Below are 9,570 nucleotides of genomic sequence, written 5' to 3'. Positions count from 1 at the left end.
TGATGTGAGCTGCTCTGCTCCACCATGCCCTCCCTACCACAATGACCCCAAATCAGTCCTTTGGAGGCTAACTTGTTTCTGTCAAGTGACAACACCTGATTATTACAATGGGTTTGCTGACTTCCTCCAACAAGATTAGTGTTTGTTGAGTGCTGATTGTGTGCTGACCCTGCTCTAAGACATTACATAGTCAGCTCAAGTAGTTCTGGTGATCCCACTCTGCTGATAACCCCACAGCTAAGGGGACTGCTTTAAACCCTCTTGTCACCTTGGTAGGTGACAGAAGAGATGTCAGTGATGCCTCTAGGTTTCTGGCTCCTACAGCTGGGCAGTGCCATTAGGAGAGGTCAGTCATTTTGGGTAGACTGGGGACAGAGTTAGAGAAAATAGAGTTGAGTCAGGGAGTTGCATCCCGTCTGGAAGCTCAGGTTTGGGTGGTGGACCTAGACTGGGCATTGTCAGCCCACAGGTGGTAAACTAAGTGTGAAAAGAGAGGACCTGGGCCAAAGCCAAAAGCAATGCCAACACCTAATGCATGGCCACGAGAAAGGATCCAGCAAAGCAGCAGAGAACACCTGTAATCCTAGCTACTCAGGAGGCAGAGATCAGGAGGACTGTGTTTCGAAGCCAGCCCAGGCAAATAGTTTGAGAGACCCTATCTTGAAAAACCCTTCACAAAAATAGGGCTGGCAGAGTGGCTCAAGGTGAAGGCCTTGAGTTCAAGCCTCAGTACTGAAAAAAAAAGGGCAGTCCTTAGAGTAGCTGGGATTACAGATGTGAACCACCATGCCCTGGCTGCCAATTATTTTTGCAGTACTGGGATCCAACCCAGGGCTTTGAGCAAATGAAACAAACCCTCTACCACAGAGCCGATACCTGTTGGTCTGCACCTTCTTAGCATGCACTATATTTTAAAACATTTTGAATTAGTGGTTAATTTTTTTTTTTCAGTATTGAGGTTTGAACTGAGGGCCTATACCTTGAGGCCACTCCACCAGTCCTTTTCTGTGATTTTTTTTTTTTTTTGAGATAGGGTCTCTCAAACTATTTTCCCAAGCTGGCTTCAAACTGTGCTCCTCCTGATCTCTGCCTCCTAAGTAGCTAGGATTACAGGTGTGAGCCACCAGCGCCCAACTTTAAAATTTTTTAATTAATGTATTTCAAATGGGTGTGATGGTACTGCTGTAATCGTAGCATTTGGGAGGCAGAGACAGGAGGATTTTGAGTTCAAGGCCAGATTGGGCTCCATTGATACCCTGACTCAAAAAAATAAAAATTGTTTTCCTATTGCCCTCTCTCCCAGCCACTGGTAATCACCATTCTACTTTCTGTTTCTAAGAGTTTGACTACTTTAAATACAGCAAATAAGTGCAATCATACAATAGATGCTTGTTCTTTTCTCCCATGGTATCATGATTGAACCCAGGGCCTCATGGATGCTGGGCAAGCACTCTACGCCTTGAGCCACAATCCCTGCCCTTTGGTTTGTACTTTGTTTTTGAGTTAAGGTCTTACCAGCTGTGCCTGGGATGGCCTTGAACTTGGGAACTTCCTGCCTTCACTTCCTGAATAGCTGATGTGTACCACGATGCCCTGTCAGTTTGGTTTTTGTATGAGAGGCTTAATTTACTTAGGTTACTGTCCTCAAGTTCATCTATATTTCATTGTGTGACAGGATTTCCTTCCTTTTTAGGGCTGAATAACATTCCCTTGTGGGTATACAGCACATTTTGCTTATCCATCCATCCATTGATGGGCACTTGGTTTTTTTCACTGTTTAGCTATTGTGAATAAAACCTCAGTGAACGTGGGTGTGCAACTATTTCTTCAAAACCCTGATTTTCATTCTTTAGCATATATATCCAGAAGTACAATTGCTGCATTGTATTGTGATTTTTTTAATTTATCATATATGTCCATCAGAATAGATACATTTTTATTTAAATATGTAGTAACTACAACAAAAATTGATGGAGTGTGTCGTGATTTTAAGTGTAACTTTTTGAGTCACTGCAGCACTGTTTTCCATATAAGCTGCACATTTTACATTCCCAACAACAGTGCACAGGGTTCTGGTTTCTCTACATCCTTGCCAACACTCGTGTTCTCTCTTGATGTGGCCGTCTTAATGGGCGAGAGGCGGCGTCTTATTAAATGTGTGCTGTTTTAAGCAGCTACTGAACCTAGGGCCTCGCCATGCTAGGCAAGAACTCTACCTTCTGAGGTTGTTTGCATTTTTCTTTCTGAGACAGGGATTCACCATTTTTTGCCCAGGCTAGCCTCAAACTTGCAATCCTCTTGTGCCTGCCTCTCTCGTTGCTGGGATTACAGGCATGTGCCCACACTCCTGGCTTTTATGGTAATTTTTGGCCAATAGCAGATAAGTAATACAGTATTTCATTTTCGTGAGTTCCAAGGTTTGGAGTTATTGATTTCGAATGCTGCTGAAAGGTTGAGGAAGAGGGGAAAGGACAGGACACCAAGTCTTCAGAATGTCACAGTGGACAAAGACTTTGAGCAGAGAGGTAGCCAGCCAGAGGAAAAGAGGCAGAGATAGGAATAAGGGCTACTCTTCTAAGGAGCCATCTCTATGATCTTTATGGATTGTCTATATTCTTTCCTGTGAAGGACAGGTAAATGGAGGGATGATCAAAGGGAGTGTTTTATCTCCTTACAGAAAAGAACCAGTCACGTTTAAGCACCCATGACATGGTTGCAACTGGAAGCCAGGCGGAATAGCTCCTGACTTAGCACATCTACCAAGAATGTTTTGCTGGCTTGCCTAACCCTGAAGCAAAATTTAAAATACAATAATAAGCCCAGTGTGATGTCAGGTACTTGTAGTACCAGCTGTTCAGGAGGCTGAGGCTGGAGGGTCCCTTGAATCCAGGAGCTTGAGATCAGCCTGGGCAACATGGTGATACTCCATCTCTAAAAATAAACAAATAAGATTCATATAACATATGCTGATTTCTCCCTCCCTTCCTTTCTCCCTTTCTCTCAGACAGGATCTTGTTTTGTAGCCCAAATCTTGGCCTCAAACTCAAGGTTCTCCTGCTTTAGCCTCCCAAATTGAGATGTGCACTACCATGCCCAGCTACCAATCTTTTGATCACTGTTGTGAGTCTTTTGGGGGAGTAAATATCAAATATTTAATTATTATTAAATATCCTCCCTCCTCATTCCTTCCTCTTCTTCTGGGTTTTCCTGGTTGGCCCGTGTGCAAATATGTTTTTATTATATTTTGCCTCATGGCAATCTAGCTCTGTGCCCTTCTTCCCCCCACTCCTGCCCCTACCAACTCTTGTCAGGTCTTTTCAGAGGCAAGTATAGGAGGTCCTAAGTGATGTGGGGCTTTCTGTTTTTTCTTCTTGCAGTGTTGAGGATAGAACCCAGGGCCTTGTGTGTGCTAGGCAAACGTTGACCACTGAATCCCTAGTGATGGTTTTGAACAAGAAACAAAATCACTCCAGTGATTGAGCTTCCTTGGGATTTGCAGGTCCAAGCCCCTCACAAGCTGGTGCCCTTCAGGGAGTCAGTGCACTGGTACCATTGCTGGAGCGTCTCATGAGTATAAATGGTATCTCACTGGGTTCTAATTTGCCTTTCCTATTTATTGGGCAATTGTGAAGCTTCTCATATGTGAAAACATGTGCCTGCTTTATTCAGTTTCATTGTGCATGTTCCACAGCTCATGTGTGTGTTTTAGCTGTTGTGGAAAGAGGTCCACTGACTACAAATCCATCGACTGGGCACAGCCCAGTGCCTTGGTGAAGAACTCACCACAAGTAGGGAGGGACTGGCCTGGGAGCCCTCATGTCAGGCACCCCCTCTGGGTTTATGAGACTTCCTTATTCTTCAGACTGCTAGTGGGTGGAGATGTTTCAAGCCCTTTCTACTCATTGTCACCAGCTCCTGGTGAGTCACCGAGAGCTGTTCCTCACACCACCCCTTTTGGAGGGTGGGTAAAGCCTTCTCCTCCTACTCCCCAGGGAAGGAGAGCTGCTCGCAGAACCTCTGCAGCTTTGCAGAAGACCAAGAAGGAGTAATGTTACCACTGAGGAGCCAAGGGACCACCAGAAGCCCATTACTGCCTCACATCGCCAACCGGGCTCTTGTGACTTTGTCACATGAAATGAAACTCACCTATCTGCATGCAGACATGCATCTCACTTGGGTGTTGTGGCTTTTTTTTTTTTTTTCAGTAAACCTAGACTGATCAGCATGAGAGAATTTCTTTCCCTTCCCTTCCCTCCCCCTTTCCCCCTTCATTTTCTCTTTTCTTTCTCTTGTATTTCCCTTTCTTTTCTTTTCTTTGCAGTGTTGGGGATGGAATCCAGGGCCTAGTGCATACTAGGCAGCTGCTCTGCAACTGAGCTACACCCCCAGTCTGAAGGAGTTTATTTACTATTTGACTTTATTTCTTTATTGCAGTACTGGGGCTTGAACTCATGGCCTACATCTTGAGCCACTCTACCAGCCCTTTTTTTGTGTTAGGTGTTTTCAAGATAGGGTCTCATGAACTATTTGCCCTGGCTGGCTTCGAACTTCAATCCTCCTGATCTCTGCCTCCTGAGTATCTAGGATCACAGGCGTGAGCCACTGGCGCTCAGCTAGAAAGAATTTATTACTGCAGAAAAAGAATAGACCTGGAGTTGCTGGAATCTGGGTTCTGTCATTCTTTCATTTCACTGATATCTATGAGCTCCTATTATGAGCCAGGCAGCTCTGGGGATATAGCAGACAAAGGACTGCTACAGGTGGTGAGGAGATGATAAGTGTGATGGTTAACTTTAGGAGCCTCTTTTTTTTTTTTTTTTTTTTGGCAGTACTGGGGTTTGAACTCAGGGCCTCACACTCGCTAGGCAGGTGCTCTACCACCTGAGCCACTGCACTGGTCCTTTTTTGTGTTTTTTTCAAGATAGGGTCTCTCGAACTATTTCCTGGGCTGGCTTCAAACCAAAATCCTCCTGATCTCTGGCTCCTGAGTAGCTAGGATTACTAGCTGAAGGGTGAGTCACCAGCACCCAGCAAGTTCAAGATGTCTTTTAACTGCGCCTCAAAGTGCCAGACATTTGGCCAAGTATTATTCTGGGTGGTTCTGTGAGGGTTGTTCTGGAGGAGGTTAGTACTTAAATCAGTGTCTGCATAAAGCAGACTGGGCCTCCCTAGAGTGGGTGGCCTCAGTCCCTCAGCTTCAGAGAAGCATCACAATTGCCCAATAAATAGAACAGTGGTTTTCCACCTTAATAAAAGCAGATCAGACTCCAGTAAGATGCCATTTATACTCATGAAATTGGCCAAGAATACAAGTTGAGAGGATGCAGCTGCATAGTGGCCACAAAGTTTGGGAGAAACACAGGCATTGTCGTGTAAATTTGAATATCCTAGGCAATCCTCTCCTTGGTACAAGGGTAGACACACACAAGCAACAATGTACATATATAGATACATATACACCATGTATGCACCAGAAGACAGGCATAGGAATGCTCATAGCAGTGGAATAAAAAACGGAAACAAGCTGAATGCTAAGCAATGAGAAAACAGGAAGTGATATGATCATTCTGAGGGATTACGCAGCAGCAGAAAGAAAAATGATGACTATTAAAAGTCCTAGGTTAGTACCCATGGAACAACGCCATTTTTATTAAAGTGGAAAAATACAAGATTTGGGGCTGGGGTATTGTTCAGTGGTAGAGCACTCCGGCTGGGTTTGGGAACAGTAGCAGTCTTTGGAGACCCAGGAGCCTAGTCTGTCACTCTGGAGCTTCCTCAGGACTGTTCTTTACCCCTCTGAGACTCACTGTTCTGGAATAAAAGCATGGTGACATCTCCCTTGAGCTTTCCTTGGTGGGTGAAATGTCTGTCTCCTGGGTATCCTTGGTAAATGCCAGCCCTTGTCCTGTGACCTCCCTGCCCCAGCAGTGGTCATCCTCAGCATACTGTGTTATGTCCATTATTTTATTTTAAAGATGCCTTTCAGTTTGTCTACTTCTTGTGGCACCGGGGACTGAACAGGCTCACGCCGAGCTGCACGCCCAGCTCTGTTTTACTCATCAAAGCTCACACATGTTTGCAACCATTATGCAACAGTGGTGTCAGAAGGACGTGTGCAGAGGATCACCACCACGGGGGGACCCTGCCCCTAACTAGAACAGAAAGATGGAGGTGGCGCCACCTGGAGGGCAAGGGAGGCCATCTCAAGGCAAGATGGGAAATTCTTAGAATTATTTTTCAGGATTTTTGTTTTTTGTTTGTTTGTTTTCCATTTGGGAATGGTGGTGATAAGTCATTGAAATAATGATCTCTGATTTTTAAATTAAATGTTTATTTGGATAATTGTAGATTCACATACAGTTAGAAGAAATAATACAGAGAGATCATTTTACCCTTTGCTCGGTTTCCTCCACAGGTAACATCTTGTAACATCTTATAACATCAATGCAATAGAACAAAGAGTCCTGAAAGGAGCCCAGGGCTTTACGGTCAACTGACTTTCAACAAGGCTGCCACACAATTCATGCGGGAAGGAATGAATGGTCTTTGCAATGACTGTGCTGGTAATTACTATTCCCATGTGAAAGGATAGGGCTGGCCCCACCTGCCAATACCAACCTAAACCAAAAGTCAGAGACCTACATGTAAGGAGTAACACTGTAAAATAAAACACGGAGTAAAACTTAATGATTTTGCTTACGCAATGATTTCTTAGATATAACACCAAAAGCCCAAACAATGAAAGAAAAAGATAGATAAGTAGAATTTCATAAAAAATTTTTGAAATAGGGTAGCCTTATCTATGTAGCCCAAACTGACCTTAAACTTGAGATCCTCCTGCCTCTGCCTCCCTAGTGCTGGGATTACAGGCATGAACCACCCAACCAACTACACTTCATTGAAACTGAAAAAGTTTTGTGCAAAGACACTACCAAGAAAGTGGAGAGCTGCATGTGGTGGTAATTCCAGCAGTCCTGAGGTAGAGGCAAGAGGGTCTTGTGTTCAAGGCCAACCTGGGCATCATTGCAAGCCCTGTCTCAAGGTAAGAAGGGTTGGGGAATGTAGCTTAATGGTAGCATTTCCTCTAAGAAGATTTACAAATGGCCAATACACTCTTCACACCCAACCAGAATGACTATAACCAAATACAACCCTCACTCACACACTGCTGGTAGAATGCACAGTGGTGCTGGTGCTTTGGAGAAAACAGCCTGCTTTCAAAAAGTTAAATGTAGTTGCCATAGGACCTAGAAATTCCACTTTTTTTTTTTACTCTTACAGATGAAAAAAAAAGTGTCTTCACAAAAACTTGTACAGGAATGTTTATAGCAGCATTGTTCCCAAGAGCCCCAAAGTGAAAACAACCCAAATGTTCACCAACTGGTAAATAAACAAAATATGATATATCCATAAATGAAATATTACTCAGCCATAAAGCAGAATGAAGTACAGGTTCATGCTGCAGCATGGATGGGTAGGCATCAAACACACTGAAGGCCACATGATATATGATTCTACTCACAGGAAATATCCAGGACAGGTAAGTCTGTTTTGGGGGGAGCCTGGGGATTGAACCCAGGGCCTTGTGCGTGCTAAACACATGTTCTACGGAGGCAGTATAGACAGGAAAACGAGGCCTGGGAAACAGGAACCAGGAATTCAGAGACAAACACTCTACAGTGCTGATGAACAGCTTGACTAAAAACACACAGGCACTATTTTCCTTGTGCCACACACTCCCTTGCTAAGCTGCAACATTTAGTTAAAAAAGAAAAGAAATAGAAGAGAGTAACTGTTTCCCTTGGACCTTGCATGAATGATTACCACACTCTGGGAACTCAGTAAAATTATCTTTTTTTAAAATCAAAATAAAGCATAAATTTATTCTGATATACAGAAATGAAATAAACAAAAATACAGTCACTCCCATAAGGATTTTATAAATTTAACTTGTGCAGCATAAGCAAATGCCTTTTCAGACAAGTAAATCTTAAAATATTGTACAATTAGTTATTGACCCTATGAAACCATCTGAAAGCAGACTTTTCCATCACCTTAGAGTAAAATTATCTTAAAGAAAGACACTTCTCTTGGAGGAAAAACTCCTTTGGGCACAGAAGTATTTGCAAAGAAGGAAAAATTATCTTTTTTTTTTTGGTACTCAGGGTTTCACACATGTAAAACAGGCGCTCTACCTCTTGAGCCACACTTCCAGCCCATTTTCTTCTGGTTATTTTGGAATTGGAGACCCCAAAACTATTTGTCCAGGCTGGCCTCGAACCGTGATCCTCCCAATCTCAGCCTCCCAAGTAGCTAGGGTTATAGGCCTGAACCACAAATTATCTTAAGGCAGGACATCTGTCTTGACAGGAACATTCTGACAGAGACAATCCTTTGTTATTTATCTATTTAATTTATTGGCAGTACTGGGATTTGAACTCAGGACCTATACCTTGAGCCACTCCACCAGCCCTTTTTTGGGGTTTTTTTTTTTTCCTTTTCAATATAGGGTCTCACAAACTATTTGCCTGGGCTGGCTTTGAACTTCGATCCTCCTGAGTAGCTAGGATTATAGGTGTGAGCCACCAGCACCTGACTCATTCTTTGCTTAAAGATACTCACACATCTATGTTATAATATCTCAAAATTTAGTAAACTGAGCAGACTTGTATCTCTGGTGCATATGGTATGTCAGGACGGTGTAACTGCTGGAACGCTCAGCTGTATCAGGCGTCTAGAACAGAGGGAAACACTCATCCTAAGGCAAATTTGAGCCAAATATCAACCCACCTTTTTGCCATAATTACCCCCTATGTCACAGCATGCTGGGCACCTCTTAGCAAATGTGCCCATGCCCATGTCTGGGCTGTGTACTGTCATCTCTTTGCTTTGCTTTACTAATAAACTTTCTTGGTCTCTACCTCTATATGTCCTAAATTCATTTTTGCCACAATGTCCTGAACTCGGTACCCATGGACCAGGCAGAGGCCTTTTCCCCTTTGGAGACCTCCTCCCTGGAGCCTCGCTGGCTCCAGTAACACTAGCACTGAGCTAAAAACTAGCCCTGGAATATGCAAATTTGTAGAGACAGAAAGTAGATGAACACTTGCCAGGGCTGGGAGAAGTGATGAAGGCTTTTGAGGTGATGGAAATGTTCTGGAATTAGTGGTGATAGGTGCACACTGTGCTTTTTTCTTTTTCTTTTTTCAGTGCAGAGGAGTGAACCCAGGGACTTGTGCACACTAGCAAGCATTCTACCACCCAGCTACACCCCTAGCCCCAATAACTTTTCAAGTATACTAAAGACCACAGAATCATACACTGTAAAAAGGTGATTTTTTTTTCTTTTCGGTACTGGGGTTTGAACTCAGGACCTATACCTTGAGCCATTCCGCCAGCCCTTTTTGTGATTTTTTTGTTCAAGATAGGGTCTCATAAACTATTTGCCCAGGCTGGCCCCAAACCGCAATCCTCCTGATTGATCTCTGTCTCCTGAGTACTAGCCCGTGCCTGGCTGTAAAACGGTGAATTTTAAGTTATGTGAAGCGTATCTCAAATTCTAAAAGCTAA

This window comes from Castor canadensis, chromosome 10 (genome assembly GCF_047511655.1).
Source record: "Castor canadensis chromosome 10, mCasCan1.hap1v2, whole genome shotgun sequence".
Lineage (NCBI taxonomy): Eukaryota > Metazoa > Chordata > Mammalia > Rodentia > Castoridae > Castor > Castor canadensis.
Note: the sequence above shows the minus strand (reverse complement) of the source record.